We start from the raw sequence: 25,746 nt of genomic DNA on the forward strand, positions 1-25,746 counted from the left end.
CAGGTGGCCATCTCCACAAATGGACTTTTCAGAATCCTTGGGTGGCACCGTAGTCGGAAACCAATTCTGGTTATCGCTTCTCGGCCTTTTGGCTAAGATCAAGTGTAGTATCTGTTCTTATCAGTTTAATATCTGATACGTCCCCTATCTGGGGACCATATATTAAATGGATTTTTAGAACAGGGAGATGGAAAAAGAGCTTGCTCTGTCCACTCCACACATTGACCTGGTATTGCAGTATCTCCAGGACCGGTGCACCCCTTCTTTAATGCAGTTTCTAAAATCAGAAAGAATTGAATTCAATGCTTTTTGTTCATTTGGCTTGTTTGTCGGATTTTGGGATGGACTCTTTGGCTTTGCTTTTCTTCTCCTCATTGGATTTTTCATGTTAAAAGTTGCAGAAGCCAGATGACAAGCTCATTTTGGTTCAACTTCAGCAACTGTGCATTGCATTGCCATGTAATGTAATGCAATGCTATCTATCTAGCTCTCCCTCTATACTTCCTTTTGGATAAACAGACATATTAGGCAAGCATTTTGGAGCTTTCACCTAAATAACTACAGGTGGTGAGATAAGCTGCACAATATAATTGACCTTTCAGTATATTGTTGCACACACACCATCTATTTAGCAAATGCCCTTGTTATCAACAGCAGCCTTTTAAACTCACCTGAGCTAACAGGTATGTGAGCTGGTTACTCTGCTGCGCTTAAAATTTCTTTTTTGGTTTGCTACAATGCCTTTTCTGAAACGTTGTCTCCCTCTGCTGGAACACTGACTTCTTTCATTTAATGCCTGCAGACTATAAAAGAGAAACCAACCCAAAAAGTTTGGTTGATTAGTCTGTGGCATTCTTTTAAACTGTTGCTTATGGCGGTCTCTGTGAGCTTCTCAGTGACATTCAGCCATCCAGGTATCCCGCCTGCAGTAGACGGAATGTGGCAATGGAACGCTGGCTGCGCGTGTCATAATAGGCTCTGAGCCTTTATATACCTGCGCACAGCAGCAGCCACCTTCAGTCTGCTGCTGGACAGCCAGCAGCAGCAGCAGCAGGAGAGGTAATTAATCAGCAACCCTCCTGCTAAGGGTAGACAGCTGCTCGTTCCACCCCCCCCCCCCGCCTTAATTGGTTCTCCTCCCTTCCAACGGTGTTGAGGCGGGTGGGAACAGCCGGGGGTTGAGGGTACTGTGCTAAAAGAGGTGGAGTTATGCAGATCTAAAACGCGTGGATTGCAGCAGCAGCAAGCCGAAAAGTGCAGGCATGTGAGGGATCTAGAGGTTGACAGCATGTCTTCTTAACGGGAGTCCAGGTGGCCATCTCCACAAATGGACTTTTCAGAATCCTTGGGTGGCACCGTAGTCGGAAACCAATTCTGGTTATCGCTTCTCGGCCTTTTGGCTAAGATCAAGTGTAGTATCTGTTCTTATCAGTTTAATATCTGATACGTCCCCTATCTGGGGACCATATATTAAATGGATTTTTAGAACAGGGAGATGGAAAAAGAGCTTGCTCTGTCCACTCCACGCATTGACCTGGTATTGCAGTATCTCCAGGACCGGTGCACCCCTTCTTTAATGCAGTTTCTAAAATCAGAAAGAATTGAATTCAATGCTTTTTGTTCATTTGGCTTGTTTGTCGGATTTTGGGATGGACTCTTTGGCTTTGCTTTTCTTCTCCTCATTGGATTTTTCATGTTAAAAGTTGCAGAAGCCAGATGACAAGCTCATTTTGGTTCAACTTCAGCAACTGTGCATTGCATTGCCATGTAATGTAATGCAATGCTATCTATCTAGCTCTCCCTCTATACTTCCTTTTGGACAAACAGACATATTAGGCAAGCATTTTGGAGCTTTCACCTAAATAACTACAGGTGGTGAGATAAGCTGCACAATATAATTGACCTTTCAGTATATTGTTGCACACACACCATCTATTTAGCAAATGCCCTTGTTATCAACAGCAGCCTTTTAAACTCACCTGAGCTAACAGGTATGTGAGCTGGTTACTCTGCTGCGCTTAAAATTTCTTTTTTGGTTTGCTACAATGCCTTTTCTGAAACGTTGTCTCCCTCTGCTGGAACACTGACTTCTTTCATTTAATGCCTGCAGACTATAAAAGAGAAACCAACCCAAAAAGTTTGGTTGATTAGTCTGTGGCATTCTTTTAAACTGTTGCTTATGGCGGTCTCTATGAGCTTCTCAGTGACATTCAGCCATCCAGGTATCCCGCCTGCAGTAGACGGAATGTGGCAATGGAACGCTGGCTGCGCGTGTCATAATAGGCTCTGAGCCTTTATATACCTGCGCACAGCAGCAGCCACCTTCAGTCTGCTGCTGGACAGCCAGCAGCAGCAGCAGCAGGAGAGGTAATTAATCAGCAACCCTCCTGCTAAGGGTAGACAGCTGCTCGTTCCACCCCCCCCCCCCCGCCTTAATTGGTTCTCCTCCCTTCCAACGGTGTTGAGGCGGGTGGGAACAGCCGGGGGTTGAGGGTACTGTGCTAAAAGAGGTGGAGTTATGCAGATCTAAAACGCGTGGATTGCAGCAGCAGCAAGCCGAAAAGTGCAGGCATGTGAGGGATCTAGAGGTTGACAGCATGTCTTCTTAACGGGAGTCCAGGTGGCCATCTCCACAAATGGACTTTTCAGAATCCTTGGGTGGCACCGTAGTCGGAAACCAATTCTGGTTATCGCTTCTCGGCCTTTTGGCTAAGATCAAGTGTAGTATCTTTTGAAATGCAGTTTTGTCCTTGGGCTGCCCTAGTAAATTGATGCATATTACACACTGGTTTGGTGCACTTGTTAGTACGCCAGGTGGCTCATAGAGTTATCTGATGGAAAACATGGCCCTCCAGGATCGAAATCACTAGGCTGGGTAAGTGTGAGGGCTTTGGAGCAATGTGCCCCAGGAGTAGGCGCCCTGGTGGGAGTCCAAGCTTACTGGGACTGGGAACCCCAGAAAGACTTGGCTTCGTAGCATGCCGCACCTTTGCCAATCATACTTTCTGAGCAACCCCCCCTATTCCTGGCCTCCGGGCTAGGAAGGGGAATTTTTATAAACCCGGTCGGAGGTCCGGTCAGCTTTGGGCTGAGAAACCAACACAGGCTCCAGCTCCACTAGGGTGGCAGCCTAGATGGAAGCTGGGAGCACGAAAACGGCTCTTCTCCGGCTTCGGCTAGGGAGAGCATCGGAGATCCCTGACCCTCGCTGTGGCCTTCTGGCTCGGAGGGATGGGGATGGTTTATTGGGGACCCTCTCCTCCGGGAAGGGTCCACATGAATCCTCGCCTCGTGCGCTGTTTTGGTGTGACTTCGGACACATTTTTCAGTGCCTTGGATGCAGCTTCAATCAAAAATCTGTTCTTATCAGTTTAATATCTGATACGTCCCCTATCTGGGGACCATATATTAAATGGATTTTTAGAACAGGGAGATGGAAAAAGAGCTTGCTCTGTCCACTCCACGCATTGACCTGGTATTGCAGTATCTCCAGGACCGGTGCACCCCTTCTTTAATGCAGTTTCTAAAATCAGAAAGAATTGAATTCAATGCTTTTTGTTCATTTGGCTTGTTTGTCGGATTTTGGGATGGACTCTTTGGCTTTGCTTTTCTTCTCCTCATTGGATTTTTCATGTTAAAAGTTGCAGAAGCCAGATGACAAGCTCATTTTGGTTCAACTTCAGCAACTGTGCATTGCATTGCCATGTAATGTAATGCAATGCTATCTATCTAGCTCTCCCTCTATACTTCCTTTTGGATAAACAGACATATTAGGCAAGCATTTTGAAGCTTTCACCTAAATAACTACAGGTGGTGAGATAAGCTGCACAATATAATTGACCTTTCAGTATATTGTTGCACACACACCATCTATTTAGCAAATGCCCTTGTTATCAACAGCAGCCTTTTAAACTCACCTGAGCTAACAGGTATGTGAGCTGGTTACTCTGCTGCGCTTAAAATTTCTTTTTTGGTTTGCTACAATGCCTTTTCTGAAACGTTGTCTCCCTCTGCTGGAACACTGACTTCTTTCATTTAATGCCTGCAGACTATAAAAGAGAAACCAACCCAAAAATTTTGGTTGATTAGTCTGTGGCATTCTTTTAAACTGTTGCTTATGGCGGTCTCTGTGAGCTTCTCAGTGACATTCAGCCATCCAGGTATCCCGCCTGCAGTAGACGGAATGTGGCAATGGAACGCTGGCTGCGCGTGTCATAATAGGCTCTGAGCCTTTATATACCTGCGCACAGCAGCAGCCACCTTCAGTCTGCTGCTGGACAGCCAGCAGCAGCAGCAGCAGGAGAGGTAATTAATCAGCAACCCTCCTGCTAAGGGTAGACAGCTGCTCGTTCCACCCCCCCCCCCCCGCCTTAATTGGTTCTCCTCCCTTCCAACGGTGTTGAGGCGGGTGGGAACAGCCGGGGGTTGAGGGTACTGTGCTAAAAGAGGTGGAGTTATGCAGATCTAAAACGCGTGGATTGCAGCAGCAGCAAGCCGAAAAGTGCAGGCATGTGAGGGATCTAGAGGTTGACAGCATGTCTTCTTAACGGGAGTCCAGGTGGCCATCTCCACAAATGGACTTTTCAGACTCCTTGGGTGGCACCGTAGTCGGAAACCAATTCTGGTTATCGCTTCTCGGCCTTTTGGCTAAGATCAAGTGTAGTATCTGTTCTTATCAGTTTAATATCTGATACGTCCCCTATCTGGGGACCATATATTAAATGGATTTTTAGAACAGGGAGATGGAAAAAGAGCTTGCTCTGTCCACTCCACGCATTGACCTGGTATTGCAGTATCTCCAGGACCGGTGCACCCCTTCTTTAATGCAGTTTCTAAAATCAGAAAGAATTGAATTCAATGCTTTTTGTTCATTTGGCTTGTTTGTCGGATTTTGGGATGGACTCTTTGGCTTTGCTTTTCTTCTCCTCATTGGATTTTTCATGTTAAAAGTTGCAGAAGCCAGATGACAAGCTCATTTTGGTTCAACTTCAGCAACTGTGCATTGCATTGCCATGTAATGTAATGCAATGCTATCTATCTAGCTCTCCCTCTATACTTCCTTTTGGATAAACAGACATATTAGGCAAGCATTTTGGAGCTTTCACCTAAATAACTACAGGTGGTGAGATAAGCTGCACAATATAATTGACCTTTCAGTATATTGTTGCACACACACCATCTATTTAGCAAATGCCCTTGTTATCAACAGCAGCCTTTTAAACTCACCTGAGCTAACAGGTATGTGAGCTGGTTACTCTGCTGCGCTTAAAATTTCTTTTTTGGTTTGCTACAATGCCTTTTCTGAAACGTTGTCTCCCTCTGCTGGAACACTGACTTCTTTCATTTAATGCCTGCAGACTATAAAATAGAAACCAACCCAAAAAGTTTGGTTGATTAGTCTGTGGCATTCTTTTAAACTGTTGCTTATGGCGGTCTCTGTGAGCTTCTCAGTGACATTCAGCCATCCAGGTATCCCGCCTGCAGTAGACGGAATGTGGCAATGGAACGCTGGCTGCGCGTGTCATAATAGGCTCTGAGCCTTTATATACCTGCGCACAGCAGCAGCCACCTTCAGTCTGCTGCTGGACAGCCAGCAGCAGCAGCAGCAGGAGAGGTAATTAATCAGCAACCCTCCTGCTAAGGGTAGACAGCTGCTCGTTCCACCCCCCCCCCCCCCGCCTTAATTGGTTCTCCTCCCTTCCAACGGTGTTGAGGCGGGTGGGAACAGCCGGGGGTTGAGGGTACTGTGCTAAAAGAGGTGGAGTTATGCAGATCTAAAACGCGTGGATTGCAGCAGCAGCAAGCCGAAAAGTGCAGGCATGTGAGGGATCTAGAGGTTGACAGCATGTCTTCTTAACGGGAGTCCAGGTGGCCATCTCCACAAATGGACTTTTCAGAATCCTTGGGTGGCACCGTAGTCGGAAACCAATTCTGGTTATCGCTTCTCGGCCTTTTGGCTAAGATCAAGTGTAGTATCTGTTCTTATCAGTTTAATATCTGATACGTCCCCTATCTGGGGACCATATATTAAATGGATTTTTAGAACAGGGAGATGGAAAAAGAGCTTGCTCTGTCCACTCCACGCATTGACCTGGTATTGCAGTATCTCCAGGACCGGTGCACCCCTTCTTTAATGCAGTTTCTAAAATCAGAAAGAATTGAATTCAATGCTTTTTGTTCATTTGGCTTGTTTGTCGGATTTTGGGATGGACTCTTTGGCTTTGCTTTCCTTCTCCTCATTGGATTTTTCATGTTAAAAGTTGCAGAAGCCAGATGACAAGCTCATTTTGGTTCAACTTCAGCAACTGTGCATTGCATTGCCATGTAATGTAATGCAATGCTATCTATCTAGCTCTCCCTCTATACTTCCTTTTGGATAAACAGACATATTAGGCAAGCATTTTGGAGCTTTCACCTAAATAACTACAGGTGGTGAGATAAGCTGCACAATATAATTGACCTTTCAGTATATTGTTGCACACACACCATCTATTTAGCAAATGCCCTTGTTATCAACAGCAGCCTTTTAAACTCACCTGAGCTAACAGGTATGTGAGCTGGTTACTCTGCTGCGCTTAAAATTTCTTTTTTGGTTTGCTACAATGCCTTTTCTGAAACGTTGTCTCCCTCTGCTGGAACACTGACTTCTTTCATTTAATGCCTGCAGACTATAAAAGAGAAACCAACCCAAAAAGTTTGGTTGATTAGTCTGTGGCATTCTTTTAAACTGTTGCTTATGGCGGTCTCTGTGAGCTTCTCAGTGACATTCAGCCATCCAGGTATCCCGCCTGCAGTAGACGGAATGTGGCAATGGAACGCTGGCTGCGCGTGTCATAATAGGCTCTGAGCCTTTATATACCTGCGCACAGCAGCAGCCACCTTCAGTCTGCTGCTGGACAGCCAGCAGCAGCAGCAGCAGGAGAGGTAATTAATCAGCAACCCTCCTGCTAAGGGTAGACAGCTGCTCGTTCCACCCCCCCCCCCCGCCTTAATTGGTTCTCCTCCCTTCCAACGGTGTTGAGGCGGGTGGGAACAGCCGGGGGTTGAGGGTACTGTGCTAAAAGAGGTGGAGTTATGCAGATCTAAAACGCGTGGATTGCAGCAGCAGCAAGCCGAAAAGTGCAGGCATGTGAGGGATCTAGAGGTTGACAGCATGTCTTCTTAATGGGAGTCCAGGTGGCCATCTCCACAAATGGACTTTTCAGAATCCTTGGGTGGCACCGTAGTCGGAAACCAATTCTGGTTATCGCTTCTCGGCCTTTTGGCTAAGATCAAGTGTAGTATCTGTTCTTATCAGTTTAATATCTGATACGTCCCCTATCTGGGGACCATATATTAAATGGATTTTTAGAACAGGGAGATGGAAAAAGAGCTTGCTCTGTCCACTCCACGCATTGACCTGGTATTGCAGTATCTCCAGGACCGGTGCACCCCTTCTTTAATGCAGTTTCTAAAATCAGAAAGAATTGAATTCAATGCTTTTTGTTCATTTGGCTTGTTTGTCGGATTTTGGGATGGACTCTTTGGCTTTGCTTTTCTTCTCCTCATTGGATTTTTCATGTTAAAAGTTGCAGAAGCCAGATGACAAGCTCATTTTGGTTCAACTTCAGCAACTGTGCATTGCATTGCCATGTAATGTAATGCAATGCTATCTATCTAGCTCTCCCTCTATACTTCCTTTTGGATAAACAGACATATTAGGCAAGCATTTTGGAGCTTTCACCTAAATAACTACAGGTGGTGAGATAAGCTGCACAATATAATTGACCTTTCAGTATATTGTTGCACACACACCATCTATTTAGCAAATGCCCTTGTTATCAACAGCAGCCTTTTAAACTCACCTGAGCTAACAGGTATGTGAGCTGGTTACTCTGCTGCGCTTAAAATTTCTTTTTTGGTTTGCTACAATGCCTTTTCTGAAACGTTGTCTCCCTCTGCTGGAACACTGACTTCTTTCATTTAATGCCTGCAGACTATAAAAGAGAAACCAACCCAAAAAGTTTGGTTGATTAGTCTGTGGCATTCTTTTAAACTGTTGCTTATGGCGGTCTCTGTGAGCTTCTCAGTGACATTCAGCCATCCAGGTATCCCGCCTGCAGTAGACGGAATGTGGCAATGGAACGCTGGCTGCGCGTGTCATAATAGGCTCTGAGCCTTTATATACCTGCGCACAGCAGCAGCCACCTTCAGTCTGCTGCTGGACAGCCAGCAGCAGCAGCAGCAGGAGAGGTAATTAATCAGCAACCCTCCTGCTAAGGGTAGACAGCTGCTCGTTCCACCCCCCCCCCGCCTTAATTGGTTCTCCTCCCTTCCAACGGTGTTGAGGCGGGTGGGAACAGCCGGGGGTTGAGGGTACTGTGCTAAAAGAGGTGGAGTTATGCAGATCTAAAACGCGTGGATTGCAGCAGCAGCAAGCCGAAAAGTGCAGGCATGTGAGGGATCTAAAGGTTGACAGCATGTCTTCTTAACGGGAGTCCAGGTGGCCATCTCCACAAATGGACTTTTCAGAATCCTTGGGTGGCACCGTAGTCGGAAACCAATTCTGGTTATCGCTTCTCGGCCTTTTGGCTAAGATCAAGTGTAGTATCTGTTCTTATCAGTTTAATATCTGATACGTCCCCTATCTGGGGACCATATATTAAATGGATTTTTAGAACAGGGAGATGGAAAAAGAGCTTGCTCTGTCCACTCCACGCATTGACCTGGTATTGCAGTATCTCCAGGACCGGTGCACCCCTTCTTTAATGCAGTTTCTAAAATCAGAAAGAATTGAATTCAATGCTTTTTGTTCATTTGGCTTGTTTGTCGGATTTTGGGATGGACTCTTTGGCTTTGCTTTTCTTCTCCTCATTGGATTTTTCATGTTAAAAGTTGCAGAAGCCAGATGACAAGCTCATTTTGGTTCAACTTCAGCAACTGTGCATTGCATTGCCATGTAATGTAATGCAATGCTATCTATCTAGCTCTCCCTCTATACTTCCTTTTGGATAAACAGACATATTAGGCAAGCATTTTGGAGCTTTCACCTAAATAACTACAGGTGGTGAGATAAGCTGCACAATATAATTGACCTTTCAGTATATTGTTGCACACACACCATCTATTTAGCAAATGCCCTTGTTATCAACAGCAGCCTTTTAAACTCACCTGAGCTAACAGGTATGTGAGCTGGTTACTCTGCTGCGCTTAAAATTTCTTTTTTGGTTTGCTACAATGCCTTTTCTGAAACGTTGTCTCCCTCTGCTGGAACACTGACTTCTTTCATTTAATGCCTGCAGACTATAAAAGAGAAACCAACCCAAAAAGTTTGGTTGATTAGTCTGTGGCATTCTTTTAAACTGTTGCTTATGGCGGTCTCTGTGAGCTTCTCAGTGACATTCAGCCATCCAGGTATCCCGCCTGCAGTAGACGGAATGTGGCAATGGAACGCTGGCTGCGCGTGTCATAATAGGCTCTGAGCCTTTATATACCTGCGCACAGCAGCAGCCACCTTCAGTCTGCTGCTGGACAGCCAGCAGCAGCAGCAGCAGGAGAGGTAATTAATCAGCAACCCTCCTGCTAAGGGTAGACAGCTGCTCGTTCCACCAACCCCCCCGCCTTAATTGCTTCTCCTCCCTTCCAACGGTGTTGAGGCGGGTGGGAACAGCCGGGGGTTGAGGGTACTGTGCTAAAAGAGGTGGAGTTATGCAGATCTAAAACGCGTGGATTGCAGCAGCAGCAAGCCGAAAAGTGCAGGCATGTGAGGGATCTAGAGGTTGACAGCATGTCTTCTTAACGGGAGTCCAGGTGGCCATCTCCACAAATGGACTTTTCAGAATCCTTGGGTGGCACCGTAGTCGGAAACCAATTCTGGTTATCGCTTCTCGGCCTTTTGGCTAAGATCAAGTGTAGTATCTGTTCTTATCAGTTTAATATCTGATACGTCCCCTATCTGGGGACCATATATTAAATGGATTTTTAGAACAGGGAGATGGAAAAAGAGCTTGCTCTGTCCACTCCACGCATTGACCTGGTATTGCAGTATCTCCAGGACCGGTGCACCCCTTCTTTAATGCAGTTTCTAAAATCAGAAAGAATTGAATTCAATGCTCTTTGTTCATTTGGCTTGTTTGTCGGATTTTGGGATGGACTCTTTGGCTTTGCTTTTCTTCTCCTCATTGGATTTTTCATGTTAAAAGTTGCAGAAGCCAGATGACAAGCTCATTTTGGTTCAACTTCAGCAACTGTGCATTGCATTGCCATGTAATGTAATGCAATGCTATCTATCTAGCTCTCCCTCTATACTTCCTTTTGGATAAACAGACATATTAGGCAAGCATTTTGGAGCTTTCACCTAAATAACTACAGGTGGTGAGATAAGCTGCACAATATAATTGACCTTTCAGTATATTGTTGCACACACACCATCTATTTAGCAAATGCCCTTGTTATCAACAGCAGCCTTTTAAACTCACCTGAGCTAACAGGTATGTGAGCTGGTTACTCTGCTGCGCTTAAAATTTCTTTTTTGGTTTGCTACAATGCCTTTTCTGAAACGTTGTCTCCCTCTGCTGGAACACTGACTTCTTTCATTTAATGCCTGCAGACTATAAAAGAAAAACCAACCCAAAAAGTTTGGTTGATTAGTCTGTGGCATTCTTTTAAACTGTTGCTTATGGCGGTCTCTGTGAGCTTCTCAGTGACATTCAGCCATCCAGGTATCCCGCCTGCAGTAGACGGAATGTGGCAATGGAACGCTGGCTGCGCGTGTCATAATAGGCTTTGAGCCTTTATATACCTGCGCACAGCAGCAGCCACCTTCAGTCTGCTGCTGGACAGCCAGCAGCAGCAGCAGCAGGAGAGGTAATTAATCAGCAACCCTCCTGCTAAGGGTAGACAGCTGCTCGTTCCACCCCCCCCCGCCTTAATTGGTTCTCCTCCCTTCCAACGGTGTTGAGGCGGGTGGGAACAGCCGGGAGTTGAGGGTACTGTGCTAAAAGAGGTGGAGTTATGCAGATCTAAAACGCGTGGATTGCAGCAGCAGCAAGCCGAAAAGTGCAGGCATGTGAGGGATCTAGAGGTTGACAGCATGTCTTCTTAACGGGAGTCCAGGTGGCCATCTCCACAAATGGACTTTTCAGAATCCTTGGGTGGCACCGTAGTCGGAAACCAATTCTGGTTATCGCTTCTCGGCCTTTTGGCTAAGATCAAGCGTAGTATCTGTTCTTATCAGTTTAATATCTGATACGTCCCCTATCTGGGGACCATATATTAAATGGATTTTTAGAACAGGGAGATGGAAAAAGAGCTTGCTCTGTCCACTCCACGCATTGACCTGGTATTGCAGTATCTCCAGGACCGGTGCACCCCTTCTTTAATGCAGTTTCTAAAATCAGAAAGAATTGAATTCAATGCTTTTTGTTCATTTAGCTTGTTTGTCGGATTTTGGGATGGACTCTTTGGCTTTGCTTTTCTTCTCCTCATTGGATTTTTCATGTTAAAAGTTGCAGAAGCCAGATGACAAGCTCATTTTGGTTCAACTTCAGCAACTGTGCATTGCATTGCCATGTAATGTAATGCAATGCTATCTATCTAGCTCTCCCTCTATACTTCCTTTTGGATAAACAGACATATTAGGCAAGCATTTTGGAGCTTTCACCTAAATAACTACAGGTGGTGAGATAAGCTGCACAATATAATTGACCTTTCAGTATATTGTTGCACACACACCATCTATTTAGCAAATGCCCTTGTTATCAACAGCAGCCTTTTAAACTCACCTGAGCTAACAGGTATGTGAGCTGGTTACTCTGCTGCGCTTAAAATTTCTTTTTTGGTTTGCTACAATGCCTTTTCTGAAACGTTGTCTCCCTCTGCTGGAACACTGACTTCTTTCATTTAATGCCTGCAGACTATAAAAGAGAAACCAACCCAAAAAGTTTGGTTGATTAGTCTGTGGCATTCTTTTAAACTGTTGCTTATGGCGGTCTCTGTGAGCTTCTCAGTGACATTCAGCCATCCAGGTATCCCGCCTGCAGTAGACGGAATGTGGCAATGGAACGCTGGCTGCGCGTGTCATAATAGGCTCTGAGCCTTTATATACCTGTGCACAGCAGCAGCCACCTTCAGTCTGCTGCTGGACAGCCAGCAGCAGCAGCAGGAGAGGTAATTAATCAGCAACCCTCCTGCTAAGGGTAGACAGCTGCTCGTTCCACCCCCCCCCCGCCTTAATTGGTTCTCCTCCCTTCCAACGGTGTTGAGGCGGGTGGGAACAGCCGGGGGTTGAGGGTACTGTGCTAAAAGAGGTGGAGTTATGCAGATCTAAAACGCGTGGATTGCAGCAGCAGCAAGCCGAAAAGTGCAGGCATGTGAGGGATCTAGAGGTTGACAGCATGTCTTCTTAACGGGAGTCCAGGTGGCCATCTCCACAAATGGACTTTTCAGAATCCTTGGGTGGCACCGTAGTCGGAAACCAATTCTGGTTATCGCTTCTCGGCCTTTTGGCTAAGATCAAGTGTAGTATCTGTTCTTATCAGTTTAATATCTGATACGTCCCCTATCTGGGGACCATATATTAAATGGATTTTTAGAACAGGGAGATGGAAAAAGAGCTTGCTCTGTCCACTCCACGCATTGACCTGGTATTGCAGTATCTCCAGGACCGGTGCACCCCTTCTTTAATGCAGTTTCTAAAATCAGAAAGAATTGAATTCAATGCTTTTTGTTCATTTGGCTTGTTTGTCGGATTTTGGGATGGACTCTTTGGCTTTGCTTTTCTTCTCCTCATTGGATTTTTCATGTTAAAAGTTGCAGAAGCCAGATGTCAAGCTCATTTTGGTTCAACTTCAGCAACTGTGCATTGCATTGCCATGTAATGTAATGCAATGCTATCTATCTAGCTCTCCCTCTATACTTCCTTTTGGATAAACAGACATATTAGGCAAGCATTTTGGAGCTTTCACCTAAATAACTACAGGTGGTGAGATAAGCTGCACAATATAATTGACCTTTCAGTATATTGTTGCACACACACCATCTATTTAGCAAATGCCCTTGTTATCAACAGCAGCCTTTTAAACTCACCTGAGCTAACAGGTATGTGAGCTGGTTACTCTGCTGCGCTTAAAATTTCTTTTTTGGTTTGCTACAATGCCTTTTCTGAAACGTTGTCTCCCTCTGCTGGAACACTGACTTCTTTCATTTAATGCCTGCAGACTATAAAAGAGAAACCAACCCAAAAAGTTTGGTTGATTAGTCTGTGGCATTCTTTTAAACTGTTGCTTATGGCGGTCTCTGTGAGCTTCTCAGTGACATTCAGCCATCCAGGTATCCCGCCTGCAGTAGACGGAATGTGGCAATGGAACGCTGGCTGCGCGTGTCATAATAGGCTCTGAGCCTTTATATACCTGCGCACAGCAGCAGCCACCTTCAGTCTGCTGCTGGACAGCCAGCAGCAGCAGCAGCAGGAGAGGTAATTAATCAGCAACCCTCCTTCTAAGGGTAGACAGCTGCTCGTTCCACCCCCCCCCCCGCCTTAATTGGTTCTTCTCCCTTCCAACGGTGTTGAGGCGGGTGGGAACAGCCAGGGGTTGAGGGTACTGTGCTAAAAGAGGTGGAGTTATGCAGATCTAAAACGCGTGGATTGCAGCAGCAGCAAGCCGAAAAGTGCAGGCATGTGAGGGATCTAGAGGTTGACAGCATGTCTTCTTAACGGGAGTCCAGGTGGCCATCTCCACAAATGGACTTTTCAGAATCCTTGGGTGGCACCGTAGTCGGAAACCAATTCTGGTTATCGCTTCTCGGCCTTTTGGCTAAGATCAAGTGTAGTATCTGTTCTTATCAGTTTAATATCTGATACGTCCCCTATCTGGGGACCATATATTAAATGGATTTTTAGAACAGGGAGATGGAAAAAGAGCTTGCTCTGTCCACTCCACGCATTGACCTGGTATTGCAGTATCTCCAGGACCGGTGCACCCCTTCTTTAATGCAGTTTCTAAAATCAGAAAGAATTGAATTCAATGCTTTTTGTTCATTTGGCTTGTTTGTCGGATTTTGGGATGGACTCTTTGGCTTTGCTTTTCTTCTCCTCATTGGATTTTTCATGTTAAAAGTTGCAGAAGCCAGATGACAAGCTCATTTTGGTTCAACTTCAGCAACTGTGCATTGCATTGCCATGTAATGTAATGCAATGCTATCTATCTAGCTCTCCCTCTATACTTCCTTTTGGATAAACAGACATATTAGGCAAGCATTTTGGAGCTTTCACCTAAATAACTACAGGTGGTGAGATAAGCTGCACAATATAATTGACCTTTCAGTATATTGTTGCACACACACCATCTATTTAGCAAATGCCCTTGTTATCAACAGCAGCCTTTTAAACTCACCTGAGCTAACAGGTATGTGAGCTGGTTACTCTGCTGCGCTTAAAATTTCTTTTTTGGTTTGCTACAATGCCTTTCCTGAAACGTTGTATCCCTCTGCTGGAACACTGACTTCTTTCATTTAATGCCTGCAGACTATAAAAGAGAAACCAACCCAAAAAGTTTGGTTGATTAGTCTGTGGCATTCTTTTAAACTGTTGCTTATGGCGGTCTCTGTGAGCTTCTCAGTGACATTCAGCCATCCAGGTATCCCGCCTGCAGTAGACGGAATGTGGCAATGGAACGCTGGCTGCGCGTGTCATAATAGGCTCTGAGCCTTTATATACCTGCGCACAGCAGCAGCCACCTTCAGTCTGCTGCTGGACAGCCAGCAGCAGCAGCAGCAGGAGAGGTAATTAATCAGCAACCCTCCTGCTAAGGGTAGACAGCTGCTCGTTCCACCCCCCCCCCGCCTTAATTGGTTCTCCTCCCTTCCAACGGTGTTGAGGCGGGTGGGAACAGCCGGGGGTTGAGGGTACTGTGCTAAAAGAGGTGGAGTTATGCAGATCTAAAACGCGTGGATTGCAGCAGCAGCAAGCCGAAAAGTGCAGGCATGTGAGGGATCTAGAGGTTGACAGCATGTCTTCTTAACGGGAGTCCAGGTGGCCATTTCCACAAATGGACTTTTCAGAATCCTTGGGTGGCACCGTAGTCGGAAACCAATTCTGGTTATCGCTTCTCGGCCTTTTGGCTAAGATCAAGTGTAGTATCTGTTCTTATCAGTTTAATATCTGATACGTCCCCTATCTGGGGACCATATATTAAATGGATTTTTAGAACAGGGAGATGGAAAAAGAGCTTGCTCTGTCCACTCCACGCATTGACCTGGTATTGCAGTATCTCCAGGACCGGTGCACCCCTTCTTTAATGCAGTTTCTAAAATCAGAAAGAATTGAATTCAATGCTTTTTGTTCATTTGGCTTGTTTGTCGGATTTTGGGATGGTCTCTTTGGCTTTGCTTTTCTTCTCCTCATTGGATTTTTCATGTTAAAAGTTGCAGAAGCCAGATGACAAGCTCATTTTGGTTCAACTTCAGCAACTGTGCATTGCATTGCCATGTAATGTAATGCAATGCTATCTATCTAGCTCTCCCTCTATACTTCCTTTTGGATAAACAGACATATTAGGCAAGCATTTTGGAGCTTTCACCTAAATAACTACAGGTGGTGAGATAAGCTGCACAATATAATTGACCTTTCAGTATATTGTTGCACACACACCATCTATTTAGCAAATGCCCTTGTTATCAACAGCAGCCTTTTAAACTCACCTGAGCTAACAGGTATGTGAGCTGGTTACTCTGCTGCGCTTAAAATTTCTTTTTTGGTTTGCTACAATGCCTTTTCTGAAACGTTGTCTCCCTCTGCTGGAACACTGACTTCTTTCATTTAATGCCTGCAGACTATAAAAGAGAAACCAGCCCAAAAAGTTTGGTTGATTAGTCTGTGGCATTCTTTTAAACTGTTGCTTATGGCGGTCTCTGTGAGCTTCTCAGTGACATTCAGCCATCCAGGTATCCCGCCTGCAGTAGACGGAATGTGGCAATGGAACGCTGGCTGCGCGTGTCATAATAGGCTCTGAGCCTTTATATACCTGCGCACAGCAGCAGCCACCTTCAGTCTGCTGCTGGACAGCCAGCAGCAGCAGCAGCAGGAGAGGTAATTAATCAGCAACCCTCCTGCTAAGGGTAGACAGCTGCTCGTTCCACCCCCCCCCCGCCTTAATTGGTTCTCCTCCCTTCCAACGGTGTTGAGGCGGGTGGGAACAGCCGGGGGTTGAGGGTACTGTGCTAAAAGAGGTGGAGTTATGCAGATCTAAAACGCGTGGATTGCAGCAGCAGCAAGCCGAAAAGTGCAGGCATGTGAGGGATCTAGAGGTTGACAGCATGTCTTCTTAACGGGAGTCCAGGTGGCCATTTCCACAAATGGACTTTTCAGAATCCTTGGGTGGCACCGTAGTCGGAAACCAATTCTGGTTATCGCTTCTCGGCCTTTTGGCTAAGATCAAGTGTAGTATCTGTTCTTATCAGTTTAATATCTGATACGTCCCCTATCTGGGGACCATATATTAAATGGATTTTTAGAACAGGGAGATGGAAAAAGAGCTTGCTCTGTCCACTCCACACATTGACCTGGTATTGCAGTATCTCCAGGACCGGTGCACCCCTTCTTTAATGCAGTTTCTAAAATCAGAAAGAATTGAATTCAATGCTTTTTGTTCATTTGGCTTGTTTGTCGGATTTTGGGATGGACTCTTTGGCTTTGCTTTTCTTCTCCTCATTGGATTTTTCATGTTAAAAGTTGCAGAAGCCAGATGACAAGCTCATTTTGGTTCAACTTCAGCAACTGTGCATTGCATTGCCATGTAATGTAATGCAATGCTATCTATCTAGCTCTCCCTCTATACTTCCTTTTGGATAAACAGACATATTAGGCAAGCATTTTGGAGCTTTCACCTAAATAACTACAGGTGGTGAGATAAGCTGCACAATATAATTGACCTTTCAGTATATTGTTGCACACACACCATCTATTTAGCAAATGCCCTTGTTATCAACAGCAGCCTTTTAAACTCACCTGAGCTAACAGGTATGTGAGCTGGTTACTCTGCTGCGCTTAAAATTTCTTTTTTGGTTTGCTACAATGCCTTTCCTGAAACGTTGTCTCCCTCTGCTGGAACACTGACTTCTTTCATTTAATGCCTGCAGACTATAAAAGAGAAACCAACCCAAAAAGTTTGGTTGATTAGTCTGTGGCATTCTTTTAAACTGTTGCTTATGGCGGTCTCTGTGAGCTTCTCAGTGACATTCAGCCATCCAGGTATCCCGCCTGCAGTAGACGGAATGTGGCAATGGAACGCTGGCTGCTCGTGTCATAATAGGCTCTGAGCCTTTATATACCTGCGCACAGCAGCAGCCACCTTCAGTCTGCTGCTGGACAGCCAGCAGCAGCAGCAGCAGGAGAGGTAATTAATCAGCAACCCTCCTGCTAAGGGTAGACAGCTGCTCGTTCCTCCCCCCCCCGCCTTAATTGGTTCTCCTCCCTTCCAACGGTGTTGAGGCGGGTGGGAACAGCCGGGGGTTGAGGGTACTGTGCTAAAAGAGGTGGAGTTATGCAGATCTAAAACGCGTGGATTGCAGCAGCAGCAAGCCGAAAAGTGCAGGCATGTGAGGGATCTAGAGGTTGACAGCATGTCTTCTTAACGGGAGTCCAGGTGGCCATTTCCACAAATGGACTTTTCAGAATCCTTGGGTGGCACCGTAGTCGGAAACCAATTCTGGTTATCGCTTCTCGGCCTTTTGGCTAAGATCAAGTGTAGTATCTGTTCTTATCAGTTTAATATCTGATACGTCCCCTATCTGGGGACCATATATTAAATGGATTTTTAGAACAGGGAGATGGAAAAAGAGCTTGCTCTGTCCACTCCACGCATTGACCTGGTATTGCAGTATCTCCAGGACCGGTGCACCCCTTCTTTAATGCAGTTTCTAAAATCAGAAAGAATTGAATTCAATGCTTTTTGTTCATTTGGCTTGTTTGTCGGATTTTGGGATGGACTCTTTGGCTTTGCTTTTCTTCTCCTCATTGGATTTTTCATGTTAAAAGTTGCAGAAGCCAGATGACAAGCTCATTTTGGTTCAACTTCAGCAACTGTGCATTGCATTGCCATGTAATGTAATGCAATGCTATCTATCTAGCTCTCCCTCTATACTTCCTTTTGGATAAACAGACATATTAGGCAAGCATTTTGGAGCTTTCACCTAAATAACTACAGGTGGTGAGATAAGCTGCACAATATAATTGACCTTTCAGTATATTGTTGCACACACACCATCTATTTAGCAAATGCCCTTGTTATCAACAGCAGCCTTTTAAACTCACCTGAGCTAACAGGTATGTGAGCTGGTTACTCTGCTGCGCTTAAAATTTCTTTTTTGGTTTGCTACAATGCCTTTTCTGAAACGTTGTCTCCCTCTGCTGGAACACTGACTTCTTTCATTTAATGCCTGCAGACTATAAAAGAGAAACCAACCCAAAAAGTTTGGTTGATTAGTCTGTGGCATTCTTTTAAACTGTTGCTTATGGCGGTCTCTGTGAGCTTCTCAGTGACATTCAGCCATCCAGGTATCCCGCCTGCAGTAGACGGAATGTGGCAATGGAACGCTGGCTGCGCGTGTCATAATAGGCTCTGAGCCTTTATATACCTGCGCACAGCAGCAGCCACCTTCAGTCTGCTGCTGGACAGCCAGCAGCAGCAGCAGCAGGAGAGGTAATTAATCAGCAACCCTCCTGCTAAGGGTAGACAGCTGCTCGTTCCACCCCCCCCCCGCCTTAATTGGTTCTCCTCCCTTCCAACGGTGTTGAGGCGGGTGGGAACAGCCGGGGGTTGAGGGTACTGTGCTAAAAGAGGTGGAGTTATGCAGATCTAAAACGCGTGGATTGCAGCAGCAGCAAGCCGAAAAGTGCAGGCATGTGAGGGATCTAGAGGTTGACAGCATGTCTTCTTAACGGGAGTCCAGGTGGCCATTTCCACAAATGGACTTTTCAGAATCCTTGGGTGGCACCGTAGTCGGAAACCAATTCTGGTTATCGCTTCTCGGCCTTTTGGCTAAGATCAAGTGTAGTATCTGTTCTTATCAGTTTAATATCTGATACGTCCCCTATCTGGGGACCATATATTAAATGGATTTTTAGAACAGGGAGATGGAAAAAGAGCTTGCTCTGTCCACTCCACGCATTGACCTGGTATTGCAGTATCTCCAGGACCGGTGCACCCCTTCTTTAATGCAGTTTCTAAAATCAGAAAGAATTGAATTCAATGCTTTTTGTTCATTTGGCTTGTTTGTCGGATTTTGGGATGGACTCTTTGGCTTTGCTTTTCTTCTCCTCATTGGATTTTTCATGTTAAAAGTTGCAGAAGCCAGATGACAAGCTCATTTTGGTTCAACTTCAGCAACTGTGCATTGCATTGCCATGTAATGTAATGCAATGCTATCTATCTAGCTCTCCCTCTATACTTCCTTTTGGATAAACAGACATATTAGGCAAGCATTTTGGAGCTTTCACCTAAATAACTACAGGTGGTGAGATAAGCTGCACAATATAATTGACCTTTCAGTATATTGTTGCACACACACCATCTATTTAGCAAATGCCCTTGTTATCAACAGCAGCCTTTTAAACTCACCTGAGCTAACAGGTATGTGAGCTGGTTACTCTGCTGCGCTTAAAATTTCTTTTTTGGTTTGCTACAATGCCTTTTCTGAAACGTTGTCTCCCTCTGCTGGAACACTGACTTCTTTCATTTAATGCCTGCAGACTATAAAAGAGAAACCAACCCAAAAAGTTTGGTTGATTAGTCTGTGGCATTCTTTTAAACTGTTGCTTATGGCGGTCTCTGTGAGCTTCTCAGTGACATTCAGCCATCCAGGTATCCCGCCTGCAGTAGACGGAATGTGGCAATGGAACGCTGGCTGCGCGTGTCATAATAGGCTCTGAGCCTTTATATACCTGCGCACAGCAGCAGCCACCTTCAGTCTGCTGCTGGACAGCCAGCAGCAGCAGCAGCAGGAGAGGTAATTAATCAGCAACCCTCCTGCTAAGGGTAGACAGCTGCTCGTTCCACCCCCCCCCCCTTAATTGGTTCTCCTCCCTTCCAAAGGTGTTGAGGCGGGTGGGAACAGCCGGGGGTTGAGGGTACTGTGCTAAAAGAGGTGGAGTTATGCAGATCTAAAACGCGTGGATTGCAGCAGCAGCAAGCCGAAAAGTGCAGGCATGTGAGGGATCTAGAGGTTGACAGCATGTCTTCTTAACGGGAGTCCAGGTGGCCATCTCCACAAATGGACTTTTCAGAATCCTTGGGTGGCACCGTAGTCGGAAACCAATTCTGGTTATCGCTTCTCGGCCTTTTGGCTAAGATCAAGTGTAGTATCTGTTCTTATCAGTTTAATATCTGATACGTCCCCTATCTGGGGACCATATATTAAATGGATTTTTAGAACAGGGAGATGGAAAAAGAGCTTGCTCTGTCCACTCCACGCATTGACCTGGTATTGCAGTATCTCCAGGACCGGTGCACCCCTTCTTTAATGCAGTTTCTAAAATCAGAAAGAATTGAATTCAATGCTTTTTGTTCATTTGGCTTGTTTGTCGGATTTTGGGATGGACTCTTTGGCTTTGCTTTTCTTCTCCTCATTGGATTTTTCATGTTAAAAGTTGCAGAAGCCAGATGACAAGCTCATTTTGGTTCAACTTCAGCAACTGTGCATTGCATTGCCATGTAATGTAATGCAATGCTATCTATCTAGCTCTCCCTCTATACTTCCTTTTGGATAAACAGACATATTAGGCAAGCATTTTGGAGCTTTCACCTAAATAACTACAGGTGGTGAGATAAGCTGCACAATATAATTGACCTTTCAGTATATTGTTGCACACACACCATCTATTTAGCAAATGCCCTTGTTATCAACAGCAGCCTTTTAAACTCACCTGAGCTAACAGGTATGTGAGCTGGTTACTCTGCTGCGCTTAAAATTTCTTTTTTGGTTTGCTACAATGCCTTTTCTGAAACGTTGTCTCCCTCTGCTGGAACACTGACTTCTTTCATTTAATGCCTGCAGACTATAAAAGAGAAACCAACCCAAAAAGTTTGGTTGATTAGTCTGTGGCATTCTTTTAAACTGTTGCTTATGGCGGTCTCTGTGAGCTTCTCAGTGACATTCAGCCATCCAGGTATCCCGCCTGCAGTAGACGGAATGTGGCAATGGAACGCTGGCTGCGCGTGTCATAATAGGCTCTGAGCCTTTATATACCTGCGCACAGCAGCAGCCACCTTCAGTCTGCTGCTGGACAGCCAGCAGCAGCAGCAGCAGGAGAGGTAATTAATCAGCAACCCTCCTGCTAAGGGTAGACAGCTGCTCCTTCCACCCCCCCCCCTTAATTGGTTCTCCTCCCTTCCAACGGTGTTGAGGCGGGTGGGAACAGCCGGGGGTTGAGGGTACTGTGCTAAAAGAGGTGGAGTTATGCAGATCTAAAACGCGTGGATTGCAGCAGCAGCAAGCCGAAAAGTGCAGGCATGTGAGGGATCTAGAGGTTGACAGCATGTCTTCTTAACGGGAGTCCAGGTGGCCATTTCCACAAATGGACTTTTCAGAATCCTTGGGTGGCACCGTAGTCGGAAACCAATTCTGGTTATCGCTTCTCGGCCTTTTGGCTAAGATCAAGTGTAGTATCTGTTCTTATCAGTTTAATATCTGATACGTCCCCTATCTGGGGACCATATATTAAATGGATTTTTAGAACAGGGAGATGGAAAAAGAGCTTGCTCTGTCCACTCCACGCATTGACCTGGTATTGCAGTATCTCCAGGACCGGTGCACCCCTTCTTTAATGCAGTTTCTAAAATCAGAAAGAATTGAATTCAATGCTTTTTGTTCATTTGGCTTGTTTGTCGGATTTTGGGATGGACTCTTTGGCTTTGCTTTTCTTCTCCTCATTGGATTTTTCATGTTAAAAGTTGCAGAAGCCAGATGACAAGCTCATTTTGGTTCAACTTCAGCAACTGTGCATTGCATTGCCATGTAATGTAATGCAATGCTATCTATCTAGCTCTCCCTCTATACTTCCTTTTGGATAAACAGACATATTAGGCAAGCATTTTGGAGCTTTCACCTAAATAACTACAGGTGGTGAGATAAGCTGCACAATATAATTGACCTTTCAGTATATTGTTGCACACACACCATCTATTTAGCAAATGCCCTTGTTATCAACAGCAGCCTTTTAAACTCACCTGAGCTAACAGGTATGTGAGCTGGTTACTCTGCTGCGCTTAAAATTTCTTTTTTGGTTTGCTACAATGCCTTTTCTGAAACGTTGTCTCCCTCTGCTGGAACACTGACTTCTTTCATTTAATGCCTGCAGACTATAAAAGAGAAACCAACCCAAAAAGTTTGGTTGATTAGTCTGTGGCATTCTTTTAAACTGTTGCTTATGGCGGTCTCTGTGAGCTTCTCAGTGACATTCAGCCATCCAGGTATCCCGCCTGCAGTAGACGGAATGTGGCAATGGAACGCTGGCTGCGCGTGTCATAATAGGCTCTGAGCCTTTATATACCTGCGCACAGCAGCAGCCACCTTCAGTCTGCTGCTGGACAGCCAGCAGCAGCAGCAGCAGGAGAGGTAATTAATCAGCAACCCTCCTGCTAAGGGTAGACAGCTGCTCGTTCCACCCCCCCCCCCGCCTTAATTGGTTCTCCTCCCTTCCAACGGTGTTGAGGCGGGTGGGAACAGCCGGGGGTTGAGGGTACTGTGCTAAAAGAGGTGGAGTTATGCAGATCTAAAACGCGTGGATTGCAGCAGCAGCAAGCCGAAAAGTGCAGGCATGTGAGGGATCTAGAGGTTGACAGCATGTCTTCTTAACGGGAGTCCAGGTGGCCATTTCCACAAATGGACTTTTCAGAATCCTTGGGTGGCACCGTAGTCGGAAACCAATTCTGGTTATCGCTTCTCGGCCTTTTGGCTAAGATCAAGTGTAGTATCTGTTCTTATCAGTTTAATATCTGATACGTCCCCTATCTGGGGACCATATATTAAATGGATTTTTAGAACAGGGAGATGGAAAAAGAGCTTGCTCTGTCCACTCCACGCATTGACCTGGTATTGCAGTATCTCCAGGACCGGTGCACCCCTTCTTTAATGCAGTTTCTAAAATCAGAAAGAATTGAATTCAATGCTTTTTGTTCATTTGGCTTGTTTGTCGGATTTTGGGATGGACTCTTTGGCTTTGCTTTTCTTCTCCTCATTGGATTTTTCATGTTAAAAGTTGCAGAAGCCAGATGACAAGCTCATTTTGGTTCAACTTCAGCAACTGTGCATTGCATTGCCATGTAATGTAATGCAATGCTATCTATCTAGCTCTCCCTCTATACTTCCTTTTGGATAAACAGACATATTAGGCAAGCATTTTGGAGCTTTCACCTAAATAACTACAGGTGGTGAGATAAGCTGCACAATATAATTGACCTTTCAGTATATTGTTGCACACACACCATCTATTTAGCAAATGCCCTTGTTATCAACAGCAGCCTTTTAAACTCACCTGAGCTAACAGGTATGTGAGCTGGTTACTCTGCTGCGCTTAAAATTTCTTTTTTGGTTTGCTACAATGCCTTTTCTGAAACGTTGTCTCCCTCTGCTGGAACACTGACTTCTTTCATTTAATGCCTGCAGACTATAAAAGAGAAACCAACCCAAAAAGTTTGGTTGATTAGTCTGTGGCATTCTTTTAAACTGTTGCTTATGGCGGTCTCTGTGAGCTTCTCAGTGACATTCAGCCATCCAGGTATCCCGCCTGCAGTAGACGGAATGTGGCAATGGAACGCTGGCTGCGCGTGTCATAATAGGCTCTGAGCCTTTATATACCTGCGCACAGCAGCAGCCACCTTCAGTCTGCTGCTGGACAGCCAGCAGCAGCAGCAGCAGGAGAGGTAATTAATCAGCAACCCTCCTGCTAAGGGTAGACAGCTGCTCGTTCCACCCCCCCCCCCTTAATTGGTTCTCCTCCCTTCCAAAGGTGTTGAGGCGGGTGGGAACAGCCGGGGGTTGAGGGTACTGTGCTAAAAGAGGTGGAGTTATGCAGATCTAAAACGCGTGGATTGCAGCAGCAGCAAGCCGAAAAGTGCAGGCATGTGAGGGATCTAGAGGTTGACAGCATGTCTTCTTAACGGGAGTCCAGGTGGCCATCTCCACAAATGGACTTTTCAGAATCCTTGGGTGGCACCGTAGTCGGAAACCAATTCTGGTTATCGCTTCTCGGCCTTTTGGCTAAGATCAAGTGTAGTATCTGTTCTTATCAGTTTAATATCTGATACGTCCCCTATCTGGGGACCATATATTAAATGGATTTTTAGAACAGGGAGATGGAAAAAGAGCTTGCTCTGTCCACTCCACGCATTGACCTGGTATTGCAGTATCTCCAGGACCGGTGCACCCCTTCTTTAATGCAGTTTCTAAAATCAGAAAGAATTGAATTCAATGCTTTTTGTTCATTTGGCTTGTTTGTCGGATTTTGGGATGGACTCTTTGGCTTTGCTTTTCTTCTCCTCATTGGATTTTTCATGTTAAAAGTTGCAGAAGCCAGATGACAAGCTCATTTTGGTTCAACTTCAGCAACTGTGCATTGCATTGCCATGTAATGTAATGCAATGCTATCTATCTAGCTCTCCCTCTATACTTCCTTTTGGATAAACAGACATATTAGGCAAGCATTTTGGAGCTTTCACCTAAATAACTACAGGTGGTGAGATAAGCTGCACAATATAATTGACCTTTCAGTATATTGTTGCACACACACCATCTATTTAGCAAATGCCCTTGTTATCAACAGCAGCCTTTTAAACTCACCTGAGCTAACAGGTATGTGAGCTGGTTACTCTGCTGCGCTTAAAATTTCTTTTTTGGTTTGCTACAATGCCTTTTCTGAAACGTTGTCTCCCTCTGCTGGAACACTGACTTCTTTCATTTAATGCCTGCAGACTATAAAAGAGAAACCAACCCAAAAAGTTTGGTTGATTAGTCTGTGGCATTCTTTTAAACTGTTGCTTATGGCGGTCTCTGTGAGCTTCTCAGTGACATTCAGCCATCCAGGTATCCCGCCTGCAGTAGACGGAATGTGGCAATGGAACGCTGGCTGCGCGTGTCATAATAGGCTCTGAGCCTTTATATACCTGCGCACAGCAGCAGCCACCTTCAGTCTGCTGCTGGACAGCCAGCAGCAGCAGCAGCAGGAGAGGTAATTAATCAGCAACCCTCCTGCTAAGGGTAGACAGCTGCTCCTTCCACCCCCCCCCCTTAATTGGTTCTCCTCCCTTCCAACGGTGTTGAGGCGGGTGGGAACAGCCGGGGGTTGAGGGTACTGTGCTAAAAGAGGTGGAGTTATGCAGATCTAAAACGCGTGGATTGCAGCAGCAGCAAGCCGAAAAGTGCAGGCATGTGAGGGATCTAGAGGTTGACAGCATGTCTTCTTAACGGGAGTCCAGGTGGCCATCTCCACAAATGGACTTTTCAGAATCCTTGGGTGGCACCGTAGTCGGAAACCAATTCTGGTTATCGCTTCTCGGCCTTTTGGCTAAGATCAAGTGTAGTATCTGTTCTTATCAGTTTAATATCTGATACGTCCCCTATCTGGGGACCATATATTAAATGGATTTTTAGAACAGGGAGATGGAAAAAGAGCTTGCTCTGTCCACTCCACGCATTGACCTGGTATTGCAGTATCTCCAGGACCGGTGCACCCCTTCTTTAATGCAGTTTCTAAAATCAGAAAGAATTGAATTC

The 25,746-nt window shown here is 45.5% G+C and overlaps 19 non-coding genes and 2 pseudogenes across 19 annotated transcripts; all 21 read left to right on the plus strand.

The window, feature by feature from the left end:
* The first annotated feature begins 72 nt into the window (after window positions 1-72).
* Window positions 73-263, plus strand: LOC141159736 (U2 spliceosomal RNA). Its single transcript, XR_012249735.1, has one exon. It is a non-coding gene; the product is annotated as a U2 spliceosomal RNA (small nuclear RNA).
* A 1,117-nt stretch (window positions 264-1,380) lies between these two features.
* LOC141158203 (U2 spliceosomal RNA) lies at window positions 1,381-1,571 on the plus strand. The gene has a single exon (XR_012248238.1). It is a non-coding gene; the product is annotated as a U2 spliceosomal RNA (small nuclear RNA).
* Window positions 1,572-2,689: 1,118 nt separating this feature from the next.
* On the plus strand, window positions 2,690-2,804 carry LOC141160375 (U2 spliceosomal RNA; annotated as a pseudogene).
* A 524-nt stretch (window positions 2,805-3,328) lies between these two features.
* On the plus strand, window positions 3,329-3,509 carry LOC141160105 (U2 spliceosomal RNA; annotated as a pseudogene).
* A 1,118-nt stretch (window positions 3,510-4,627) lies between these two features.
* Window positions 4,628-4,818, plus strand: LOC141158204 (U2 spliceosomal RNA). The gene has a single exon (XR_012248239.1). It is a non-coding gene; the product is annotated as a U2 spliceosomal RNA (small nuclear RNA).
* A 1,119-nt stretch (window positions 4,819-5,937) lies between these two features.
* LOC141158205 (U2 spliceosomal RNA) lies at window positions 5,938-6,128 on the plus strand. The gene has a single exon (XR_012248240.1). It is a non-coding gene; the product is annotated as a U2 spliceosomal RNA (small nuclear RNA).
* Window positions 6,129-7,245: 1,117 nt separating this feature from the next.
* Window positions 7,246-7,436, plus strand: LOC141158206 (U2 spliceosomal RNA). The gene has a single exon (XR_012248241.1). It is a non-coding gene; the product is annotated as a U2 spliceosomal RNA (small nuclear RNA).
* A 1,115-nt stretch (window positions 7,437-8,551) lies between these two features.
* On the plus strand, window positions 8,552-8,742 carry LOC141158208 (U2 spliceosomal RNA). Its single transcript, XR_012248243.1, has one exon. It is a non-coding gene; the product is annotated as a U2 spliceosomal RNA (small nuclear RNA).
* Window positions 8,743-9,858: 1,116 nt separating this feature from the next.
* On the plus strand, window positions 9,859-10,049 carry LOC141158209 (U2 spliceosomal RNA). The gene has a single exon (XR_012248244.1). It is a non-coding gene; the product is annotated as a U2 spliceosomal RNA (small nuclear RNA).
* Window positions 10,050-11,163: 1,114 nt separating this feature from the next.
* On the plus strand, window positions 11,164-11,354 carry LOC141159776 (U2 spliceosomal RNA). The gene has a single exon (XR_012249774.1). It is a non-coding gene; the product is annotated as a U2 spliceosomal RNA (small nuclear RNA).
* Window positions 11,355-12,466: 1,112 nt separating this feature from the next.
* Window positions 12,467-12,657, plus strand: LOC141158210 (U2 spliceosomal RNA). Its single transcript, XR_012248245.1, has one exon. It is a non-coding gene; the product is annotated as a U2 spliceosomal RNA (small nuclear RNA).
* Window positions 12,658-13,773: 1,116 nt separating this feature from the next.
* On the plus strand, window positions 13,774-13,964 carry LOC141158211 (U2 spliceosomal RNA). Its single transcript, XR_012248246.1, has one exon. It is a non-coding gene; the product is annotated as a U2 spliceosomal RNA (small nuclear RNA).
* A 1,115-nt stretch (window positions 13,965-15,079) lies between these two features.
* LOC141158212 (U2 spliceosomal RNA) lies at window positions 15,080-15,270 on the plus strand. Its single transcript, XR_012248247.1, has one exon. It is a non-coding gene; the product is annotated as a U2 spliceosomal RNA (small nuclear RNA).
* Window positions 15,271-16,385: 1,115 nt separating this feature from the next.
* Window positions 16,386-16,576, plus strand: LOC141159737 (U2 spliceosomal RNA). The gene has a single exon (XR_012249736.1). It is a non-coding gene; the product is annotated as a U2 spliceosomal RNA (small nuclear RNA).
* Window positions 16,577-17,690: 1,114 nt separating this feature from the next.
* Window positions 17,691-17,881, plus strand: LOC141158213 (U2 spliceosomal RNA). The gene has a single exon (XR_012248248.1). It is a non-coding gene; the product is annotated as a U2 spliceosomal RNA (small nuclear RNA).
* Window positions 17,882-18,996: 1,115 nt separating this feature from the next.
* On the plus strand, window positions 18,997-19,187 carry LOC141158214 (U2 spliceosomal RNA). The gene has a single exon (XR_012248249.1). It is a non-coding gene; the product is annotated as a U2 spliceosomal RNA (small nuclear RNA).
* A 1,113-nt stretch (window positions 19,188-20,300) lies between these two features.
* LOC141158215 (U2 spliceosomal RNA) lies at window positions 20,301-20,491 on the plus strand. Its single transcript, XR_012248250.1, has one exon. It is a non-coding gene; the product is annotated as a U2 spliceosomal RNA (small nuclear RNA).
* A 1,112-nt stretch (window positions 20,492-21,603) lies between these two features.
* On the plus strand, window positions 21,604-21,794 carry LOC141158216 (U2 spliceosomal RNA). Its single transcript, XR_012248251.1, has one exon. It is a non-coding gene; the product is annotated as a U2 spliceosomal RNA (small nuclear RNA).
* Window positions 21,795-22,910: 1,116 nt separating this feature from the next.
* On the plus strand, window positions 22,911-23,101 carry LOC141158217 (U2 spliceosomal RNA). The gene has a single exon (XR_012248252.1). It is a non-coding gene; the product is annotated as a U2 spliceosomal RNA (small nuclear RNA).
* A 1,113-nt stretch (window positions 23,102-24,214) lies between these two features.
* LOC141158219 (U2 spliceosomal RNA) lies at window positions 24,215-24,405 on the plus strand. Its single transcript, XR_012248254.1, has one exon. It is a non-coding gene; the product is annotated as a U2 spliceosomal RNA (small nuclear RNA).
* Window positions 24,406-25,517: 1,112 nt separating this feature from the next.
* On the plus strand, window positions 25,518-25,708 carry LOC141158220 (U2 spliceosomal RNA). Its single transcript, XR_012248255.1, has one exon. It is a non-coding gene; the product is annotated as a U2 spliceosomal RNA (small nuclear RNA).
* The last annotated feature ends 38 nt before the right edge of the window (window positions 25,709-25,746 follow it).

Source organism: Phyllobates terribilis, unplaced genomic scaffold, assembly GCF_046119375.1.
Source record: "Phyllobates terribilis strain yellow unplaced genomic scaffold, ASM4611937v1 Scaffold_8__6_contigs__length_399053987, whole genome shotgun sequence".
NCBI lineage: Eukaryota > Metazoa > Chordata > Amphibia > Anura > Dendrobatidae > Phyllobates > Phyllobates terribilis.